The 21704-nt window shown below is 47.6% G+C and overlaps 11 non-coding genes and 1 pseudogene across 11 annotated transcripts; all 12 read right to left on the reverse strand.

Annotated features, from left to right (window-relative positions):
• Positions 1-644: 644 nt before the first annotated feature.
• Positions 645-839, reverse strand: LOC142285940 (U2 spliceosomal RNA). Its single transcript, XR_012747230.1, has one exon. It is a non-coding gene; the product is annotated as a U2 spliceosomal RNA (small nuclear RNA).
• Positions 840-3024: 2185 nt separating this feature from the next.
• LOC142285919 (U2 spliceosomal RNA) lies at positions 3025-3215 on the reverse strand. The gene has a single exon (XR_012747213.1). It is a non-coding gene; the product is annotated as a U2 spliceosomal RNA (small nuclear RNA).
• Positions 3216-4602: 1387 nt separating this feature from the next.
• LOC142285941 (U2 spliceosomal RNA) lies at positions 4603-4797 on the reverse strand. Its single transcript, XR_012747231.1, has one exon. It is a non-coding gene; the product is annotated as a U2 spliceosomal RNA (small nuclear RNA).
• A 2185-nt stretch (positions 4798-6982) lies between these two features.
• Positions 6983-7177, reverse strand: LOC142285942 (U2 spliceosomal RNA). Its single transcript, XR_012747232.1, has one exon. It is a non-coding gene; the product is annotated as a U2 spliceosomal RNA (small nuclear RNA).
• A 2185-nt stretch (positions 7178-9362) lies between these two features.
• On the reverse strand, positions 9363-9569 carry LOC142285934 (U2 spliceosomal RNA; annotated as a pseudogene).
• Positions 9570-9625: 56 nt separating this feature from the next.
• LOC142285951 (U2 spliceosomal RNA) lies at positions 9626-9816 on the reverse strand. The gene has a single exon (XR_012747240.1). It is a non-coding gene; the product is annotated as a U2 spliceosomal RNA (small nuclear RNA).
• Positions 9817-11203: 1387 nt separating this feature from the next.
• Positions 11204-11398, reverse strand: LOC142285943 (U2 spliceosomal RNA). Its single transcript, XR_012747233.1, has one exon. It is a non-coding gene; the product is annotated as a U2 spliceosomal RNA (small nuclear RNA).
• A 2185-nt stretch (positions 11399-13583) lies between these two features.
• On the reverse strand, positions 13584-13774 carry LOC142285920 (U2 spliceosomal RNA). The gene has a single exon (XR_012747214.1). It is a non-coding gene; the product is annotated as a U2 spliceosomal RNA (small nuclear RNA).
• A 1387-nt stretch (positions 13775-15161) lies between these two features.
• Positions 15162-15352, reverse strand: LOC142285921 (U2 spliceosomal RNA). Its single transcript, XR_012747215.1, has one exon. It is a non-coding gene; the product is annotated as a U2 spliceosomal RNA (small nuclear RNA).
• Positions 15353-16739: 1387 nt separating this feature from the next.
• Positions 16740-16930, reverse strand: LOC142285923 (U2 spliceosomal RNA). Its single transcript, XR_012747216.1, has one exon. It is a non-coding gene; the product is annotated as a U2 spliceosomal RNA (small nuclear RNA).
• A 1387-nt stretch (positions 16931-18317) lies between these two features.
• LOC142285924 (U2 spliceosomal RNA) lies at positions 18318-18508 on the reverse strand. Its single transcript, XR_012747217.1, has one exon. It is a non-coding gene; the product is annotated as a U2 spliceosomal RNA (small nuclear RNA).
• A 1387-nt stretch (positions 18509-19895) lies between these two features.
• LOC142285944 (U2 spliceosomal RNA) lies at positions 19896-20090 on the reverse strand. Its single transcript, XR_012747234.1, has one exon. It is a non-coding gene; the product is annotated as a U2 spliceosomal RNA (small nuclear RNA).
• Positions 20091-21704: the final 1614 nt, after the last annotated feature.

The following is a 21704-nucleotide window of genomic DNA, read 5'->3' on the forward strand; positions in this document are numbered from 1 at the left end:
GTAATTCTTTCATAGGCCGCCCTTTCTTAGTATTTGACGTTCCTTATATTGCGGTATGAGGCTTCGCAGTAGGTTGCAAACATTCATCACCCATGACTGTCCCCAATTGAGCTCAGAAGCTCAATGTCTATCATGACCTCTCTTTTAGAATGTCCAAGAGCAAGCAAACTATTCCTCCAGGAGAGGGCGCCAACAGACTACTAAAGAGATCATCATTACTCAAAGAAAACCCCAAAAACCAATGCATGATAGGAATAAACAGGTAACTTTCTTTGGAGTGGAAGCGGAGAGATCGCACCAGATGCCAATTCTAGATGTTATCACACCTGTGGTCACTGCAGCAGCAGGTGAATCCACTTTGTCCAAAAGGGATCTATTACATTCAATTGCAAATGATCTAGATAAGACAGAGAACTGCAGCACGGGGACATAGCCGAGTTGGTCAGGTTGAGTGGTGATGAGTTTGCTATTTGGATGAATAAAGAAAGTCAAAAGTGTGAAAGATAAAAAACAAAAGGAGGAAGTGTGAAAAGTGAATGGGCCAAATTGAGGTGCATATGAAGACGTATGCTTTCTTCCAATTCATTAAATCGGGCTAATATGAATCAGGTGAATTGAGTTCTGCTTTTGGAAACTGGGTTAAGAAGGGGTGCACCGTTCCTGGAGGTACTGCAATACCAGGTCAATGCGTGGAGTGGACAGAGCAAGCTCTTTTTCCATCTCCCTGTTCTAAAAATCCATTTAATATATGGTCCCCAGATAGGGGACGTATCAGATATTAAACTGATAAGAACAGATTTTGATTTAATGAAGCTTTCCAAAGCACCGCAAAAATGCATGACCGAAGTCACACCAAAAACAGTGCAAAGGCTAGGATTCGTGTGGACCCCTCCGTGAGAAGAGGATCCCCAAAAATCAACCCCGTCCCTCCGAGCCAGAAGGCCACAGCGAGGGTCAGGGATCTTCGGTGCTCCCCCAAGCCGAAGCCTGGTTGAGCCTTGTTGTTGCTCCCAGCGTCCACCCAGGCATCTTACCCAAGTGGAGTAGAGAGCTACTAGTTGTTGGTTTCGCAGCCGAAACTGCCCGGACCGTCAACCGGTGTTGGTTTCTCAGCCCAAGGCTAACCGGACCTCCAACCGGGTGTTGGTTTCTCAGCCGAAGCTGACCCAGACCTCCAACCGGGTGTTGGTTTCTCAGCCGAAGCTGACCCGGACCTCCAACCGGGTGTTAGTTTCTCAGCCCAAAGCTGACCAGACCTCCGACCGGGATTATAAAAATTTCCCTTCCTAGCCAGAAGGCCAGGATAGGGTAATATGCTCAAAAAGTATGAAAAGGCAAGGTACGGTGTGCTACAGAGCCCAAGACTTGCCGGGGTCCCAAGCCAGCAAGCTCAGACTCACTCCAGGGTCGTCAGTCCTGGGGCACGTTGTACCATAGCCCCCCACCCTTACTCAGTCTAATAGCCTCGATCCTGGTAGGGCCATGTTTTCCTCTTGATGAATATACTATCCACCCAGAGTACTAGCAAGCGCAACCTTCCAGTGTGCATTGTATCATTGTACTAAGGTGGCCTGGAGCTTAAACCACCTCTTCGAACAACACTACACTTGATCTTAGCCAAAAGGCCGAGAAGCGATAACCAGAATTGGTTTGGGCCTCGAGTGGCACCCTGGCCTATGCCGGACACATCTTAGGGAGAGAGAGCGAGAGGGAGACAAACCCACGCCTACACAAGACATTTTGTCACCCAAGCCAACCCTTGAAAAGGCTGCTTTGCAGAGCCAAAACAAGAAGAATGGTGCGTTTTGCAGCCGCCGCCCACTGCAATGAATCTGAATAACTCCTCCTTTAGGGCGCAAGCAACTCCCCTCCCCCTTGCAGTCTTTCCAATTCACGATACAAAAAGACGGACAGGACAGGTTGCCTGACTTTCCGTCACTGCCACCCTTTGCCATCCTTACCCGTAGAAAGCCCTTTCATCATCCCCAAACCCTAATCTTTTCCCTTTCCTTCCCAGCCCCCAAACCCTGCCCTCTGTACCTTTCTCACCACCCGCTTCCCTTCTCCTGTCATCCCCCTACCACCCGGGAAAAAAAGAGATTGCCCCCTCCTTCCACTAGCCCACCCTCCCACCCAAAGAACAACTTCTTCTGCGCAGCTTGTTTTCTAGGCAGCAGCGCTATTGTGATGTCATCGGGGGGCATTGTGACAAGCCGCCAGTGTTCCGTCTCTTCATGTTGTGCACAGTTCAAACGGAAAATACATCAACAGGCAGACTACAGAAAAGCTTACTATCAAAGGTTAGAGGGGGGCTTTCTCAGAGGGCTTTTTACAGTTTTTCTATTCCCAATTAGCCGTTTAAGTGTACTTATTGAAAGTAGTAATTCTTTCATAGGCCGCCCTTTCTTAGTATTTGACGTTCCTTATATTGCGGTATGAGGCTTCGCAGTAGGTTGCAAACATTCATCACCCATGACTGTCCCCAATTGAGCTCAGAAGCTCAATGTCTATCATGACCTCTCTTTTAGAATGTCCAAGAGCAAGCAAACTATTCCTCCAGGAGAGGGCGCCAACAGACTACTAAAGAGATCATCATTACTCAAAGAAAACCCCAAAAACCAATGCATGATAGGAATAAACAGGTAACTTTCTTTGGAGTGGAAGCGGAGAGATCGCACCAGATGCCAATTCTAGATGTTATCACACCTGTGGTCACTGCAGCAGCAGGTGAATCCACTTTGTCCAAAAGGGATCTATTCCATTCAATTGCAAATGATCTAGATAAGACAGAGAACTGCAGCACGGGGACATAGCCGAGTTGGTCAGGTTGAGTGGTGATGAGTTTGCTATTTGGATGAATAAAGAAAGTCAAAAGTGTGAAAGATAAAAAACAAAAGGAGGAAGTGTGAAAAGTGAATGGGCCAAATTGAGGTGCATATGAAGACGTATGCTTTCTTCCAATTCATTAAATCGGGCTAATATGAATCAGGTGAATTGAGTTCTGCTTTTGGAAACTGGGTTAAGAAGGGGTGCACCGTTCCTGGAGGTACTGCAATACCAGGTCAATGCGTGGAGTGGACAGAGCAAGCTCTTTTTCCATCTCCCTGTTCTAAAAATCCATTTAATATATGGTCCCCAGATAGGGGACGTATCAGATATTAAACTGATAAGAACAGATACTACACTTGATCTTAGCCAAAAGGCCGAGAAGCGATAACCAGAATTGGTTTGGGCCTCGAGTGGCACCCTGGCCTATGCCGGACACATCTTAGGGAGAGAGAGCGAGAGGGAGACAAACCCACGCCTACACAAGACATTTTGTCACCCAAGCCAACCCTTGAAAAGGCTGCTTTGCAGAGCCAAAACAAGAAGAATGGTGCGTTTTGCAGCCGCCGCCCACTGCAATGAATCTGAATAACTCCTCCTTTAGGGCGCAAGCAACTCCCCTCCCCCTTGCAGTCTTTCCAATTCACGATACAAAAAGACGGACAGGACAGGTTGCCTGACTTTCCGTCACTGCCACCCTTTGCCATCCTTACCCGTAGAAAGCCCTTTCATCATCCCCAAACCCTAATCTTTTCCCTTTCCTTCCCAGCCTCCAAACCCTGCCCTCTGTACCTTTCTCACCACCCGCTTCCCTTCTCCTGTCATCCCCCTACCACCCGGGAAAAAAAGAGATTGCCCCCTCCTTCCACTAGCCCACCCTCCCACCCAAAGAACAACTTCTTCTGCGCAGCTTGTTTTCTAGGCAGCAGCGCTATTGTGATGTCATCGGGGGGCATTGTGACAAGCCGCCAGTGTTCCGTCTCTTCATGTTGTGCACAGTTCAAACGGAAAATACATCAACAGGCAGACTACAGAAAAGCTTACTATCAAAGGTTAGAGGGGGGCTTTCTCAGAGGGCTTTTTACAGTTTTTCTATTCCCAATTAGCCGTTTAAGTGTACTTATTGAAAGTAGTAATTCTTTCATAGGCCGCCCTTTCTTAGTATTTGACGTTCCTTATATTGCGGTATGAGGCTTCGCAGTAGGTTGCAAACATTCATCACCCATGACTGTCCCCAATTGAGCTCAGAAGCTCAATGTCTATCATGACCTCTCTTTTAGAATGTCCAAGAGCAAGCAAACTATTCCTCCAGGAGAGGGCGCCAACAGACTACTAAAGAGATCATCATTACTCAAAGAAAACCCCAAAAACCAATGCATGATAGGAATAAACAGGTAACTTTCTTTGGAGTGGAAGCGGAGAGATCGCACCAGATGCCAATTCTAGATGTTATCACACCTGTGGTCACTGCAGCAGCAGGTGAATCCACTTTGTCCAAAAGGGATCTATTCCATTCAATTGCAAATGATCTAGATAAGACAGAGAACTGCAGCACGGGGACATAGCCGAGTTGGTCAGGTTGAGTGGTGATGAGTTTGCTATTTGGATGAATAAAGAAAGTCAAAAGTGTGAAAGATAAAAAACAAAAGGAGGAAGTGTGAAAAGTGAATGGGCCAAATTGAGGTGCATATGAAGACGTATGCTTTCTTCCAATTCATTAAATCGGGCTAATATGAATCAGGTGAATTGAGTTCTGCTTTTGGAAACTGGGTTAAGAAGGGGTGCACCGTTCCTGGAGGTACTGCAATACCAGGTCAATGCGTGGAGTGGACAGAGCAAGCTCTTTTTCCATCTCCCTGTTCTAAAAATCCATTTAATATATGGTCCCCAGATAGGGGACGTATCAGATATTAAACTGATAAGAACAGATTTTGATTTAATGAAGCTTTCCAAAGCACCGCAAAAATGCATGACCGAAGTCACACCAAAAACAGTGCAAAGGCTAGGATTCGTGTGGACCCCTCCGTGAGAAGAGGATCCCCAAAAATCAACCCCGTCCCTCCGAGCCAGAAGGCCACAGCGAGGGTCAGGGATCTTCGGTGCTCCCCCAAGCCGAAGCCTGGTTGAGCCTTGTTGTTGCTCCCAGCGTCCACCCAGGCATCTTACCCAAGTGGAGTAGAGAGCTACTAGTTGTTGGTTTCGCAGCCGAAACTGCCCGGACCGTCAACCGGTGTTGGTTTCTCAGCCCAAGGCTAACCGGACCTCCAACCGGGTGTTGGTTTCTCAGCCGAAGCTGACCCAGACCTCCAACCGGGTGTTGGTTTCTCAGCCGAAGCTGACCCGGACCTCCAACCGGGTGTTAGTTTCTCAGCCCAAAGCTGACCAGACCTCCGACCGGGATTATAAAAATTTCCCTTCCTAGCCAGAAGGCCAGGATAGGGTAATATGCTCAAAAAGTATGAAAAGGCAAGGTACGGTGTGCTACAGAGCCCAAGACTTGCCGGGGTCCCAAGCCAGCAAGCTCAGACTCACTCCAGGGTCGTCAGTCCTGGGGCACGTTGTACCATAGCCCCCCACCCTTACTCAGTCTAATAGCCTCGATCCTGGTAGGGCCATGTTTTCCTCTTGATGAATATACTATCCACCCAGAGTACTAGCAAGCGCAACCTTCCAGTGTGCATTGTATCATTGTACTAAGGTGGCCTGGAGCTTAAACCACCTCTTCGAACAACACTACACTTGATCTTAGCCAAAAGGCCGAGAAGCGATAACCAGAATTGGTTTGGGCCTCGAGTGGCACCCTGGCCTATGCCGGACACATCTTAGGGAGAGAGAGCGAGAGGGAGACAAACCCACGCCTACACAAGACATTTTGTCACCCAAGCCAACCCTTGAAAAGGCTGCTTTGCAGAGCCAAAACAAGAAGAATGGTGCGTTTTGCAGCCGCCGCCCACTGCAATGAATCTGAATAACTCCTCCTTTAGGGCGCAAGCAACTCCCCTCCCCCTTGCAGTCTTTCCAATTCACGATACAAAAAGACGGACAGGACAGGTTGCCTGACTTTCCGTCACTGCCACCCTTTGCCATCCTTACCCGTAGAAAGCCCTTTCATCATCCCCAAACCCTAATCTTTTCCCTTTCCTTCCCAGCCCCCAAACCCTGCCCTCTGTACCTTTCTCACCACCCGCTTCCCTTCTCCTGTCATCCCCCTACCACCCGGGAAAAAAAGAGATTGCCCCCTCCTTCCACTAGCCCACCCTCCCACCCAAAGAACAACTTCTTCTGCGCAGCTTGTTTTCTAGGCAGCAGCGCTATTGTGATGTCATCGGGGGGCATTGTGACAAGCCGCCAGTGTTCCGTCTCTTCATGTTGTGCACAGTTCAAACGGAAAATACATCAACAGGCAGACTACAGAAAAGCTTACTATCAAAGGTTAGAGGGGGGCTTTCTCAGAGGGCTTTTTACAGTTTTTCTATTCCCAATTAGCCGTTTAAGTGTACTTATTGAAAGTAGTAATTCTTTCATAGGCCGCCCTTTCTTAGTATTTGACGTTCCTTATATTGCGGTATGAGGCTTCGCAGTAGGTTGCAAACATTCATCACCCATGACTGTCCCCAATTGAGCTCAGAAGCTCAATGTCTATCATGACCTCTCTTTTAGAATGTCCAAGAGCAAGCAAACTATTCCTCCAGGAGAGGGCGCCAACAGACTACTAAAGAGATCATCATTACTCAAAGAAAACCCCAAAAACCAATGCATGATAGGAATAAACAGGTAACTTTCTTTGGAGTGGAAGCGGAGAGATCGCACCAGATGCCAATTCTAGATGTTATCACACCTGTGGTCACTGCAGCAGCAGGTGAATCCACTTTGTCCAAAAGGGATCTATTCCATTCAATTGCAAATGATCTAGATAAGACAGAGAACTGCAGCACGGGGACATAGCCGAGTTGGTCAGGTTGAGTGGTGATGAGTTTGCTATTTGGATGAATAAAGAAAGTCAAAAGTGTGAAAGATAAAAAACAAAAGGAGGAAGTGTGAAAAGTGAATGGGCCAAATTGAGGTGCATATGAAGACGTATGCTTTCTTCCAATTCATTAAATCGGGCTAATATGAATCAGGTGAATTGAGTTCTGCTTTTGGAAACTGGGTTAAGAAGGGGTGCACCGTTCCTGGAGGTACTGCAATACCAGGTCAATGCGTGGAGTGGACAGAGCAAGCTCTTTTTCCATCTCCCTGTTCTAAAAATCCATTTAATATATGGTCCCCAGATAGGGGACGTATCAGATATTAAACTGATAAGAACAGATTTTGATTTAATGAAGCTTTCCAAAGCACCGCAAAAATGCATGACCGAAGTCACACCAAAAACAGTGCAAAGGCTAGGATTCGTGTGGACCCCTCCGTGAGAAGAGGATCCCCAAAAATCAACCCCGTCCCTCCGAGCCAGAAGGCCACAGCGAGGGTCAGGGATCTTCGGTGCTCCCCCAAGCCGAAGCCTGGTTGAGCCTTGTTGTTGCTCCCAGCGTCCACCCAGGCATCTTACCCAAGTGGAGTAGAGAGCTACTAGTTGTTGGTTTCGCAGCCGAAACTGCCCGGACCGTCAACCGGTGTTGGTTTCTCAGCCCAAGGCTAACCGGACCTCCAACCGGGTGTTGGTTTCTCAGCCGAAGCTGACCCAGACCTCCAACCGGGTGTTGGTTTCTCAGCCGAAGCTGACCCGGACCTCCAACCGGGTGTTAGTTTCTCAGCCCAAAGCTGACCAGACCTCCGACCGGGATTATAAAAATTTCCCTTCCTAGCCAGAAGGCCAGGATAGGGTAATATGCTCAAAAAGTATGAAAAGGCAAGGTACGGTGTGCTACAGAGCCCAAGACTTGCCGGGGTCCCAAGCCAGCAAGCTCAGACTCACTCCAGGGTCGTCAGTCCTGGGGCACGTTGTACCATAGCCCCCCACCCTTACTCAGTCTAATAGCCTCGATCCTGGTAGGGCCATGTTTTCCTCTTGATGAATATACTATCCACCCAGAGTACTAGCAAGCGCAACCTTCCAGTGTGCATTGTATCATTGTACTAAGGTGGCCTGGAGCTTAAACCACCTCTTCGAACAACACTACACTTGATCTTAGCCAAAAGGCCGAGAAGCGATAACCAGAATTGGTTTGGGCCTCGAGTGGCACCCTGGCCTATGCCGGACACATCTTAGGGAGAGAGAGCGAGAGGGAGACAAACCCACGCCTACACAAGACATTTTGTCACCCAAGCCAACCCTTGAAAAGGCTGCTTTGCAGAGCCAAAACAAGAAGAATGGTGCGTTTTGCAGCCGCCGCCCACTGCAATGAATCTGAATAACTCCTCCTTTAGGGCGCAAGCAACTCCCCTCCCCCTTGCAGTCTTTCCAATTCACGATACAAAAAGACGGACAGGACAGGTTGCCTGACTTTCCGTCACTGCCACCCTTTGCCATCCTTACCCGTAGAAAGCCCTTTCATCATCCCCAAACCCTAATCTTTTCCCTTTCCTTCCCAGCCCCCAAACCCTGCCCTCTGTACCTTTCTCACCACCCGCTTCCCTTCTCCTGTCATCCCCCTACCACCCGGGAAAAAAAGAGATTGCCCCCTCCTTCCACTAGCCCACCCTCCCACCCAAAGAACAACTTCTTCTGCGCAGCTTGTTTTCTAGGCAGCAGCGCTATTGTGATGTCATCGGGGGGCATTGTGACAAGCCGCCAGTGTTCCGTCTCTTCATGTTGTGCACAGTTCAAACGGAAAATACATCAACAGGCAGACTACAGAAAAGCTTACTATCAAAGGTTAGAGGGGGGCTTTCTCAGAGGGCTTTTTACAGTTTTTCTATTCCCAATTAGCCGTTTAAGTGTACTTATTGAAAGTAGTAATTCTTTCATAGGCCGCCCTTTCTTAGTATTTGACGTTCCTTATATTGCGGTATGAGGCTTCGCAGTAGGTTGCAAACATTCATCACCCATGACTGTCCCCAATTGAGCTCAGAAGCTCAATGTCTATCATGACCTCTCTTTTAGAATGTCCAAGAGCAAGCAAACTATTCCTCCAGGAGAGGGCGCCAACAGACTACTAAAGAGATCATCATTACTCAAAGAAAACCCCAAAAACCAATGCATGATAGGAATAAACAGGTAACTTTCTTTGGAGTGGAAGCGGAGAGATCGCACCAGATGCCAATTCTAGATGTTATCACACCTGTGGTCACTGCAGCAGCAGGTGAATCCACTTTGTCCAAAAGGGATCTATTCCATTCAATTGCAAATGATCTAGATAAGACAGAGAACTGCAGCACGGGGACATAGCCGAGTTGGTCAGGTTGAGTGGTGATGAGTTTGCTATTTGGATGAATAAAGAAAGTCAAAAGTGTGAAAGATAAAAAACAAAAGGAGGAAGTGTGAAAAGTGAATGGGCCAAATTGAGGTGCATATGAAGACGTATGCTTTCTTCCAATTCATTAAATCGGGCTAATATGAATCAGGTGAATTGAGTTCTGCTTTTGGAAACTGGGTTAAGAAGGGGTGCACCGTTCCTGGAGGTACTGCAATACCAGGTCAATGCGTGGAGTGGACAGAGCAAGCTCTTTTTCCATCTCCCTGTTCTAAAAATCCATTTAATATATGGTCCCCAGATAGGGGACGTATCAGATATTAAACTGATAAGAACAGATTTTTTTTGATTTAACAGCATCTTTATTATCATGCACTACTCACAAAAAGGTAACAAACCGTGTACAGTGCCGCAGCCCCGTACACACAGAACTATACAATCCTTCTTACATAGCCATAGAGTACGACGCACTAAACTATACATCACACTCCTATGCTTATCCATAACACTCAAGCTGAAAGAAAAAGTTAGACAATAAATAACGACGAACCGGCGATTGGGGGATGGGGGTAGGGGAAAAGGGGGATAGGGATAAGAACAGATACTACACTTGATCTTAGCCAAAAGGCCGAGAAGCGATAACCAGAATTGGTTTGGGCCTCGAGTGGCACCCTGGCCTATGCCGGACACATCTTAGGGAGAGAGAGCGAGAGGGAGACAAACCCACGCCTACACAAGACATTTTGTCACCCAAGCCAACCCTTGAAAAGGCTGCTTTGCAGAGCCAAAACAAGAAGAATGGTGCGTTTTGCAGCCGCCGCCCACTGCAATGAATCTGAATAACTCCTCCTTTAGGGCGCAAGCAACTCCCCTCCCCCTTGCAGTCTTTCCAATTCACGATACAAAAAGACGGACAGGACAGGTTGCCTGACTTTCCGTCACTGCCACCCTTTGCCATCCTTACCCGTAGAAAGCCCTTTCATCATCCCCAAACCCTAATCTTTTCCCTTTCCTTCCCAGCCCCCAAACCCTGCCCTCTGTACCTTTCTCACCACCCGCTTCCCTTCTCCTGTCATCCCCCTACCACCCGGGAAAAAAAGAGATTGCCCCCTCCTTCCACTAGCCCACCCTCCCACCCAAAGAACAACTTCTTCTGCGCAGCTTGTTTTCTAGGCAGCAGCGCTATTGTGATGTCATCGGGGGGCATTGTGACAAGCCGCCAGTGTTCCGTCTCTTCATGTTGTGCACAGTTCAAACGGAAAATACATCAACAGGCAGACTACAGAAAAGCTTACTATCAAAGGTTAGAGGGGGGCTTTCTCAGAGGGCTTTTTACAGTTTTTCTATTCCCAATTAGCCGTTTAAGTGTACTTATTGAAAGTAGTAATTCTTTCATAGGCCGCCCTTTCTTAGTATTTGACGTTCCTTATATTGCGGTATGAGGCTTCGCAGTAGGTTGCAAACATTCATCACCCATGACTGTCCCCAATTGAGCTCAGAAGCTCAATGTCTATCATGACCTCTCTTTTAGAATGTCCAAGAGCAAGCAAACTATTCCTCCAGGAGAGGGCGCCAACAGACTACTAAAGAGATCATCATTACTCAAAGAAAACCCCAAAAACCAATGCATGATAGGAATAAACAGGTAACTTTCTTTGGAGTGGAAGCGGAGAGATCGCACCAGATGCCAATTCTAGATGTTATCACACCTGTGGTCACTGCAGCAGCAGGTGAATCCACTTTGTCCAAAAGGGATCTATTCCATTCAATTGCAAATGATCTAGATAAGACAGAGAACTGCAGCACGGGGACATAGCCGAGTTGGTCAGGTTGAGTGGTGATGAGTTTGCTATTTGGATGAATAAAGAAAGTCAAAAGTGTGAAAGATAAAAAACAAAAGGAGGAAGTGTGAAAAGTGAATGGGCCAAATTGAGGTGCATATGAAGACGTATGCTTTCTTCCAATTCATTAAATCGGGCTAATATGAATCAGGTGAATTGAGTTCTGCTTTTGGAAACTGGGTTAAGAAGGGGTGCACCGTTCCTGGAGGTACTGCAATACCAGGTCAATGCGTGGAGTGGACAGAGCAAGCTCTTTTTCCATCTCCCTGTTCTAAAAATCCATTTAATATATGGTCCCCAGATAGGGGACGTATCAGATATTAAACTGATAAGAACAGATTTTGATTTAATGAAGCTTTCCAAAGCACCGCAAAAATGCATGACCGAAGTCACACCAAAAACAGTGCAAAGGCTAGGATTCGTGTGGACCCCTCCGTGAGAAGAGGATCCCCAAAAATCAACCCCGTCCCTCCGAGCCAGAAGGCCACAGCGAGGGTCAGGGATCTTCGGTGCTCCCCCAAGCCGAAGCCTGGTTGAGCCTTGTTGTTGCTCCCAGCGTCCACCCAGGCATCTTACCCAAGTGGAGTAGAGAGCTACTAGTTGTTGGTTTCGCAGCCGAAACTGCCCGGACCGTCAACCGGTGTTGGTTTCTCAGCCCAAGGCTAACCGGACCTCCAACCGGGTGTTGGTTTCTCAGCCGAAGCTGACCCAGACCTCCAACCGGGTGTTGGTTTCTCAGCCGAAGCTGACCCGGACCTCCAACCGGGTGTTAGTTTCTCAGCCCAAAGCTGACCAGACCTCCGACCGGGATTATAAAAATTTCCCTTCCTAGCCAGAAGGCCAGGATAGGGTAATATGCTCAAAAAGTATGAAAAGGCAAGGTACGGTGTGCTACAGAGCCCAAGACTTGCCGGGGTCCCAAGCCAGCAAGCTCAGACTCACTCCAGGGTCGTCAGTCCTGGGGCACGTTGTACCATAGCCCCCCACCCTTACTCAGTCTAATAGCCTCGATCCTGGTAGGGCCATGTTTTCCTCTTGATGAATATACTATCCACCCAGAGTACTAGCAAGCGCAACCTTCCAGTGTGCATTGTATCATTGTACTAAGGTGGCCTGGAGCTTAAACCACCTCTTCGAACAACACTACACTTGATCTTAGCCAAAAGGCCGAGAAGCGATAACCAGAATTGGTTTGGGCCTCGAGTGGCACCCTGGCCTATGCCGGACACATCTTAGGGAGAGAGAGCGAGAGGGAGACAAACCCACGCCTACACAAGACATTTTGTCACCCAAGCCAACCCTTGAAAAGGCTGCTTTGCAGAGCCAAAACAAGAAGAATGGTGCGTTTTGCAGCCGCCGCCCACTGCAATGAATCTGAATAACTCCTCCTTTAGGGCGCAAGCAACTCCCCTCCCCCTTGCATTCTTTCCAATTCACGATACAAAAAGACGGACAGGACAGGTTGCCTGACTTTCCCTCACTGCCACCCTTTGCCATCCTTACCCGTAGAAAGCCCTTTCATCATCCCCAAACCCTAATCTTTTCCCTTTCCTTCCCAGCCCCCAAACCCTGCCCTCTGTACCTTTCTCACCACCCGCTTCCCTTCTCCTGTCATCCCCCTACCACCCGGGAAAAAAAGAGATTGCCCCCTCCTTCCACTAGCCCACCCTCCCACCCAAAGAACAACTTCTTCTGCGCAGCTTGTTTTCTAGGCAGCAGCGCTATTGTGATGTCATCGGGGGGCATTGTGACAAGCCGCCAGTGTTCCGTCTCTTCATGTTGTGCACAGTTCAAACGGAAAATACATCAACAGGCAGACTACAGAAAAGCTTACTATCAAAGGTTAGAGGGGGGCTTTCTCAGAGGGCTTTTTACAGTTTTTCTATTCCCAATTAGCCGTTTAAGTGTACTTATTGAAAGTAGTAATTCTTTCATAGGCCGCCCTTTCTTAGTATTTGACGTTCCTTATATTGCGGTATGAGGCTTCGCAGTAGGTTGCAAACATTCATCACCCATGACTGTCCCCAATTGAGCTCAGAAGCTCAATGTCTATCATGACCTCTCTTTTAGAATGTCCAAGAGCAAGCAAACTATTCCTCCAGGAGAGGGCGCCAACAGACTACTAAAGAGATCATCATTACTCAAAGAAAACCCCAAAAACCAATGCATGATAGGAATAAACAGGTAACTTTCTTTGGAGTGGAAGCGGAGAGATCGCACCAGATGCCAATTCTAGATGTTATCACACCTGTGGTCACTGCAGCAGCAGGTGAATCCACTTTGTCCAAAAGGGATCTATTCCATTCAATTGCAAATGATCTAGATAAGACAGAGAACTGCAGCACGGGGACATAGCCGAGTTGGTCAGGTTGAGTGGTGATGAGTTTGCTATTTGGATGAATAAAGAAAGTCAAAAGTGTGAAAGATAAAAAACAAAAGGAGGAAGTGTGAAAAGTGAATGGGCCAAATTGAGGTGCATATGAAGACGTATGCTTTCTTCCAATTCATTAAATCGGGCTAATATGAATCAGGTGAATTGAGTTCTGCTTTTGGAAACTGGGTTAAGAAGGGGTGCACCGTTCCTGGAGGTACTGCAATACCAGGTCAATGCGTGGAGTGGACAGAGCAAGCTCTTTTTCCATCTCCCTGTTCTAAAAATCCATTTAATATATGGTCCCCAGATAGGGGACGTATCAGATATTAAACTGATAAGAACAGATACTACACTTGATCTTAGCCAAAAGGCCGAGAAGCGATAACCAGAATTGGTTTGGGCCTCGAGTGGCACCCTGGCCTATGCCGGACACATCTTAGGGAGAGAGAGCGAGAGGGAGACAAACCCACGCCTACACAAGACATTTTGTCACCCAAGCCAACCCTTGAAAAGGCTGCTTTGCAGAGCCAAAACAAGAAGAATGGTGCGTTTTGCAGCCGCCGCCCACTGCAATGAATCTGAATAACTCCTCCTTTAGGGCGCAAGCAACTCCCCTCCCCCTTGCAGTCTTTCCAATTCACGATACAAAAAGACGGACAGGACAGGTTGCCTGACTTTCCGTCACTGCCACCCTTTGCCATCCTTACCCGTAGAAAGCCCTTTCATCATCCCCAAACCCTAATCTTTTCCCTTTCCTTCCCAGCCCCCAAACCCTGCCCTCTGTACCTTTCTCACCACCCGCTTCCCTTCTCCTGTCATCCCCCTACCACCCGGGAAAAAAAGAGATTGCCCCCTCCTTCCACTAGCCCACCCTCCCACCCAAAGAACAACTTCTTCTGCGCAGCTTGTTTTCTAGGCAGCAGCGCTATTGTGATGTCATCGGGGGGCATTGTGACAAGCCGCCAGTGTTCCGTCTCTTCATGTTGTGCACAGTTCAAACGGAAAATACATCAACAGGCAGACTACAGAAAAGCTTACTATCAAAGGTTAGAGGGGGGCTTTCTCAGAGGGCTTTTTACAGTTTTTCTATTCCCAATTAGCCGTTTAAGTGTACTTATTGAAAGTAGTAATTCTTTCATAGGCCGCCCTTTCTTAGTATTTGACGTTCCTTATATTGCGGTATGAGGCTTCGCAGTAGGTTGCAAACATTCATCACCCATGACTGTCCCCAATTGAGCTCAGAAGCTCAATGTCTATCATGACCTCTCTTTTAGAATGTCCAAGAGCAAGCAAACTATTCCTCCAGGAGAGGGCGCCAACAGACTACTAAAGAGATCATCATTACTCAAAGAAAACCCCAAAAACCAATGCATGATAGGAATAAACAGGTAACTTTCTTTGGAGTGGAAGCGGAGAGATCGCACCAGATGCCAATTCTAGATGTTATCACACCTGTGGTCACTGCAGCAGCAGGTGAATCCACTTTGTCCAAAAGGGATCTATTCCATTCAATTGCAAATGATCTAGATAAGACAGAGAACTGCAGCACGGGGACATAGCCGAGTTGGTCAGGTTGAGTGGTGATGAGTTTGCTATTTGGATGAATAAAGAAAGTCAAAAGTGTGAAAGATAAAAAACAAAAGGAGGAAGTGTGAAAAGTGAATGGGCCAAATTGAGGTGCATATGAAGACGTATGCTTTCTTCCAATTCATTAAATCGGGCTAATATGAATCAGGTGAATTGAGTTCTGCTTTTGGAAACTGGGTTAAGAAGGGGTGCACCGTTCCTGGAGGTACTGCAATACCAGGTCAATGCGTGGAGTGGACAGAGCAAGCTCTTTTTCCATCTCCCTGTTCTAAAAATCCATTTAATATATGGTCCCCAGATAGGGGACGTATCAGATATTAAACTGATAAGAACAGATACTACACTTGATCTTAGCCAAAAGGCCGAGAAGCGATAACCAGAATTGGTTTGGGCCTCGAGTGGCACCCTGGCCTATGCCGGACACATCTTAGGGAGAGAGAGCGAGAGGGAGACAAACCCACGCCTACACAAGACATTTTGTCACCCAAGCCAACCCTTGAAAAGGCTGCTTTGCAGAGCCAAAACAAGAAGAATGGTGCGTTTTGCAGCCGCCGCCCACTGCAATGAATCTGAATAACTCCTCCTTTAGGGCGCAAGCAACTCCCCTCCCCCTTGCAGTCTTTCCAATTCACGATACAAAAAGACGGACAGGACAGGTTGCCTGACTTTCCGTCACTGCCACCCTTTGCCATCCTTACCCGTAGAAAGCCCTTTCATCATCCCCAAACCCTAATCTTTTCCCTTTCCTTCCCAGCCCCCAAACCCTGCCCTCTGTACCTTTCTCACCACCCGCTTCCCTTCTCCTGTCATCCCCCTACCACCCGGGAAAAAAAGAGATTGCCCCCTCCTTCCACTAGCCCACCCTCCCACCCAAAGAACAACTTCTTCTGCGCAGCTTGTTTTCTAGGCAGCAGCGCTATTGTGATGTCATCGGGGGGCATTGTGACAAGCCGCCAGTGTTCCGTCTCTTCATGTTGTGCACAGTTCAAACGGAAAATACATCAACAGGCAGACTACAGAAAAGCTTACTATCAAAGGTTAGAGGGGGGCTTTCTCAGAGGGCTTTTTACAGTTTTTCTATTCCCAATTAGCCGTTTAAGTGTACTTATTGAAAGTAGTAATTCTTTCATAGGCCGCCCTTTCTTAGTATTTGACGTTCCTTATATTGCGGTATGAGGCTTCGCAGTAGGTTGCAAACATTCATCACCCATGACTGTCCCCAATTGAGCTCAGAAGCTCAATGTCTATCATGACCTCTCTTTTAGAATGTCCAAGAGCAAGCAAACTATTCCTCCAGGAGAGGGCGCCAACAGACTACTAAAGAGATCATCATTACTCAAAGAAAACCCCAAAAACCAATGCATGATAGGAATAAACAGGTAACTTTCTTTGGAGTGGAAGCGGAGAGATCGCACCAGATGCCAATTCTAGATGTTATCACACCTGTGGTCACTGCAGCAGCAGGTGAATCCACTTTGTCCAAAAGGGATCTATTCCATTCAATTGCAAATGATCTAGATAAGACAGAGAACTGCAGCACGGGGACATAGCCGAGTTGGTCAGGTTGAGTGGTGATGAGTTTGCTATTTGGATGAATAAAGAAAGTCAAAAGTGTGAAAGATAAAAAACAAAAGGAGGAAGTGTGAAAAGTGAATGGGCCAAATTGAGGTGCATATGAAGACGTATGCTTTCTTCCAATTCATTAAATCGGGCTAATATGAATCAGGTGAATTGAGTTCTGCTTTTGGAAACTGGGTTAAGAAGGGGTGCACCGTTCCTGGAGGTACTGCAATACCAGGTCAATGCGTGGAGTGGACAGAGCAAGCTCTTTTTCCATCTCCCTGTTCTAAAAATCCATTTAATATATGGTCCCCAGATAGGGGACGTATCAGATATTAAACTGATAAGAACAGATACTACACTTGATCTTAGCCAAAAGGCCGAGAAGCGATAACCAGAATTGGTTTGGGCCTCGAGTGGCACCCTGGCCTATGCCGGACACATCTTAGGGAGAGAGAGCGAGAGGGAGACAAACCCACGCCTACACAAGACATTTTGTCACCCAAGCCAACCCTTGAAAAGGCTGCTTTGCAGAGCCAAAACAAGAAGAATGGTGCGTTTTGCAGCCGCCGCCCACTGCAATGAATCTGAATAACTCCTCCTTTAGGGCGCAAGCAACTCCCCTCCCCCTTGCAGTCTTTCCAATTCACGATACAAAAAGACGGACAGGACAGGTTGCCTGACTTTCCGTCACTGCCACCCTTTGCCATCCTTACCCGTAGAAAGCCCTTTCATCATCCCCAAACCCTAATCTTTTCCCTTTCCTTCCCAGCCCCCAAACCCTGCCCTCTGTACCTTTCTCACCACCCGCTTCCCTTCTCCTGTCATCCCCCTACCACCCGGGAAAAAAAGAGATTGCCCCCTCCTTCCACTAGCCCACCCTCCCACCCAAAGAACAACTTCTTCTGCGCAGCTTGTTTTCTAGGCAGCAGCGCTATTGTGATGTCATCGGGGGGCATTGTGACAAGCCGCCAGTGTTCCGTCTCTTCATGTTGTGCACAGTTCAAACGGAAAATACATCAACAGGCAGACTACAGAAAAGCTTACTATCAAAGGTTAGAGGGGGGCTTTCTCAGAGGGCTTTTTACAGTTTTTCTATTCCCAATTAGCCGTTTAAGTGTACTTATTGAAAGTAGTAATTCTTTCATAGGCCGCCCTTTCTTAGTATTTGACGTTCCTTATATTGCGGTATGAGGCTTCGCAGTAGGTTGCAAACATTCATCACCCATGACTGTCCCCAATTGAGCTCAGAAGCTCAATGTCTATCATGACCTCTCTTTTAGAATGTCCAAGAGCAAGCAAACTATTCCTCCAGGAGAGGGCGCCAACAGACTACTAAAGAGATCATCATTACTCAAAGAAAACCCCAAAAACCAATGCATGATAGGAATAAACAGGTAACTTTCTTTGGAGTGGAAGCGGAGAGATCGCACCAGATGCCAATTCTAGATGTTATCACACCTGTGGTCACTGCAGCAGCAGGTGAATCCACTTTGTCCAAAAGGGATCTATTCCATTCAATTGCAAATGATCTAGATAAGACAGAGAACTGCAGCACGGGGACATAGCCGAGTTGGTCAGGTTGAGTGGTGATGAGTTTGCTATTTGGATGAATAAAGAAAGTCAAAAGTGTGAAAGATAAAAAACAAAAGGAGGAAGTGTGAAAAGTGAATGGGCCAAATTGAGGTGCATATGAAGACGTATGCTTTCTTCCAATTCATTAAATCGGGCTAATATGAATCAGGTGAATTGAGTTCTGCTTTTGGAAACTGGGTTAAGAAGGGGTGCACCGTTCCTGGAGGTACTGCAATACCAGGTCAATGCGTGGAGTGGACAGAGCAAGCTCTTTTTCCATCTCCCTGTTCTAAAAATCCATTTAATATATGGTCCCCAGATAGGGGACGTATCAGATATTAAACTGATAAGAACAGATACTACACTTGATCTTAGCCAAAAGGCCGAGAAGCGATAACCAGAATTGGTTTGGGCCTCGAGTGGCACCCTGGCCTATGCCGGACACATCTTAGGGAGAGAGAGCGAGAGGGAGACAAACCCACGCCTACACAAGACATTTTGTCACCCAAGCCAACCCTTGAAAAGGCTGCTTTGCAGAGCCAAAACAAGAAGAATGGTGCGTTTTGCAGCCGCCGCCCACTGCAATGAATCTGAATAACTCCTCCTTTAGGGCGCAAGCAACTCCCCTCCCCCTTGCAGTCTTTCCAATTCACGATACAAAAAGACGGACAGGACAGGTTGCCTGACTTTCCGTCACTGCCACCCTTTGCCATCCTTACCCGTAGAAAGCCCTTTCATCATCCCCAAACCCTAATCTTTTCCCTTTCCTTCCCAGCCCCCAAACCCTGCCCTCTGTACCTTTCTCACCACCCGCTTCCCTTCTCCTGTCATCCCCCTACCACCCGGGAAAAAAAGAGATTGCCCCCTCCTTCCACTAGCCCACCCTCCCACCCAAAGAACAACTTCTTCTGCGCAGCTTGTTTTCTAGGCAGCAGCGCTATTGTGATGTCATCGGGGGGCATTGTGACAAGCCGCCAGTGTTCCGTCTCTTCATGTTGTGCACAGTTCAAACGGAAAATACATCAACAGGCAGACTACAGAAAAGCTTACTATCAAAGGTTAGAGGGGGGCTTTCTCAGAGGGCTTTTTACAGTTTTTCTATTCCCAATTAGCCGTTTAAGTGTACTTATTGAAAGTAGTAATTCTTTCATAGGCCGCCCTTTCTTAGTATTTGACGTTCCTTATATTGCGGTATGAGGCTTCGCAGTAGGTTGCAAACATTCATCACCCATGACTGTCCCCAATTGAGCTCAGAAGCTCAATGTCTATCATGACCTCTCTTTTAGAATGTCCAAGAGCAAGCAAACTATTCCTCCAGGAGAGGGCGCCAACAGACTACTAAAGAGATCATCATTACTCAAAGAAAACCCCAAAAACCAATGCATGATAGGAATAAACAGGTAACTTTCTTTGGAGTGGAAGCGGAGAGATCGCACCAGATGCCAATTCTAGATGTTATCACACCTGTGGTCACTGCAGCAGCAGGTGAATCCACTTTGTCCAAAAGGGATCTATTCCATTCAATTGCAAATGATCTAGATAAGACAGAGAACTGCAGCACGGGGACATAGCCGAGTTGGTCAGGTTGAGTGGTGATGAGTTTGCTATTTGGATGAATAAAGAAAGTCAAAAGTGTGAAAGATAAAAAACAAAAGGAGGAAGTGTGAAAAGTGAATGGGCCAAATTGAGGTGCATATGAAGACGTATGCTTTCTTCCAATTCATTAAATCGGGCTAATATGAATCAGGTGAATTGAGTTCTGCTTTTGGAAACTGGGTTAAGAAGGGGTGCACCGTTCCTGGAGGTACTGCAATACCAGGTCAATGCGTGGAGTGGACAGAGCAAGCTCTTTTTCCATCTCCCTGTTCTAAAAATCCATTTAATATATGGTCCCCAGATAGGGGACGTATCAGATATTAAACTGATAAGAACAGATTTTGATTTAATGAAGCTTTCCAAAGCACCGCAAAAATGCATGACCGAAGTCACACCAAAAACAGTGCAAAGGCTAGGATTCGTGTGGACCCCTCCGTGAGAAGAGGATCCCCAAAAATCAACCCCGTCCCTCCGAGCCAGAAGGCCACAGCGAGGGTCAGGGATCTTCGGTGCTCCCCCAAGCCGAAGCCTGGTTGAGCCTTGTTGTTGCTCCCAGCGTCCACCCAGGCATCTTACCCAAGTGGAGTAGAGAGCTACTAGTTGTTGGTTTCGCAGCCGAAACTGCCCGGACCGTCAACCGGTGTTGGTTTCTCAGCCCAAGGCTAACCGGACCTCCAACCGGGTGTTGGTTTCTCAGCCGAAGCTGACCCAGACCTCCAACCGGGTGTTGGTTTCTCAGCCGAAGCTGACCCGGACCTCCAACCGGGTGTTAGTTTCTCAGCCCAAAGCTGACCAGACCTCCGACCGGGATTATAAAAATTTCCCTTCCTAGCCAGAAGGCCAGGATAGGGTAATATGCTCAAAAAGTATGAAAAGGCAAGGTACGGTGTGCTACAGAGCCCAAGACTTGCCGGGGTCCCAAGCCAGCAAGCTCAGACTCACTCCAGGGTCGTCAGTCCTGGGGCACGTTGTACCATAGCCCCCCACCCTTACTCAGTCTAATAGCCTCGATCCTGGTAGGGCCATGTTTTCCTCTTGATGAATATACTATCCACCCAGAGTACTAGCAAGCGCAACCTTCCAGTGTGCATTGTATCATTGTACTAAGGTGGCCTGGAGCTTAAACCACCTCTTCGAACAACACTACACTTGATCTTAGCCAAAAGGCCGAGAAGCGATAACCAGAATTGGTTTGGGCCTCGAGTGGCACCCTGGCCTATGCCGGACACATCTTAGGGAGAGAGAGCGAGAGGGAGACAAACCCACGCCTACACAAGACATTTTGTCACCCAAGCCAACCCTTGAAAAGGCTGCTTTGCAGAGCCAAAACAAGAAGAATGGTGCGTTTTGCAGCCGCCGCCCACTGCAATGAATCTGAATAACTCCTCCTTTAGGGCGCAAGCAACTCCCCTCCCCCTTGCAGTCTTTCCAATTCACGATACAAAAAGACGGACAGGACAGGTTGCCTGACTTTCCGTCACTGCCACCCTTTGCCATCCTTACCCGTAGAAAGCCCTTTCATCATCCCCAAACCCTAATCTTTTCCCTTTCCTTCCCAGCCCCCAAACCCTGCCCTCTGTACCTTTCTCACCACCCGCTTCCCTTCTCCTGTCATCCCCCTACCACCCGGGAAAAAAAGAGATTGCCCCCTCCTTCCACTAGCCCACCCTCCCACCCAAAGAACAACTTCTTCTGCGCAGCTTGTTTTCTAGGCAGCAGCGCTATTGTGATGTCATCGGGGGGCATTGTGACAAGCCGCCAGTGTTCCGTCTCTTCATGTTGTGCACAGTTCAAACGGAAAATACATCAACAGGCAGACTACAGAAAAGCTTACTATCAAAGGTTAGAGGGGGGCTTTCTCAGAGGGCTTTTTACAGTTTTTCTATTCCCAATTAGCCGTTTAAGTGTACTTATTGAAAGTAGTAATTCTTTCATAGGCCGCCCTTTCTTAGTATTTGACGTTCCTTATATTGCGGTATGAGGCTTCGCAGTAGG

Source organism: Anomaloglossus baeobatrachus, unplaced genomic scaffold (assembly GCF_048569485.1).
Source record: "Anomaloglossus baeobatrachus isolate aAnoBae1 unplaced genomic scaffold, aAnoBae1.hap1 Scaffold_636, whole genome shotgun sequence".
NCBI lineage: Eukaryota > Metazoa > Chordata > Amphibia > Anura > Aromobatidae > Anomaloglossus > Anomaloglossus baeobatrachus.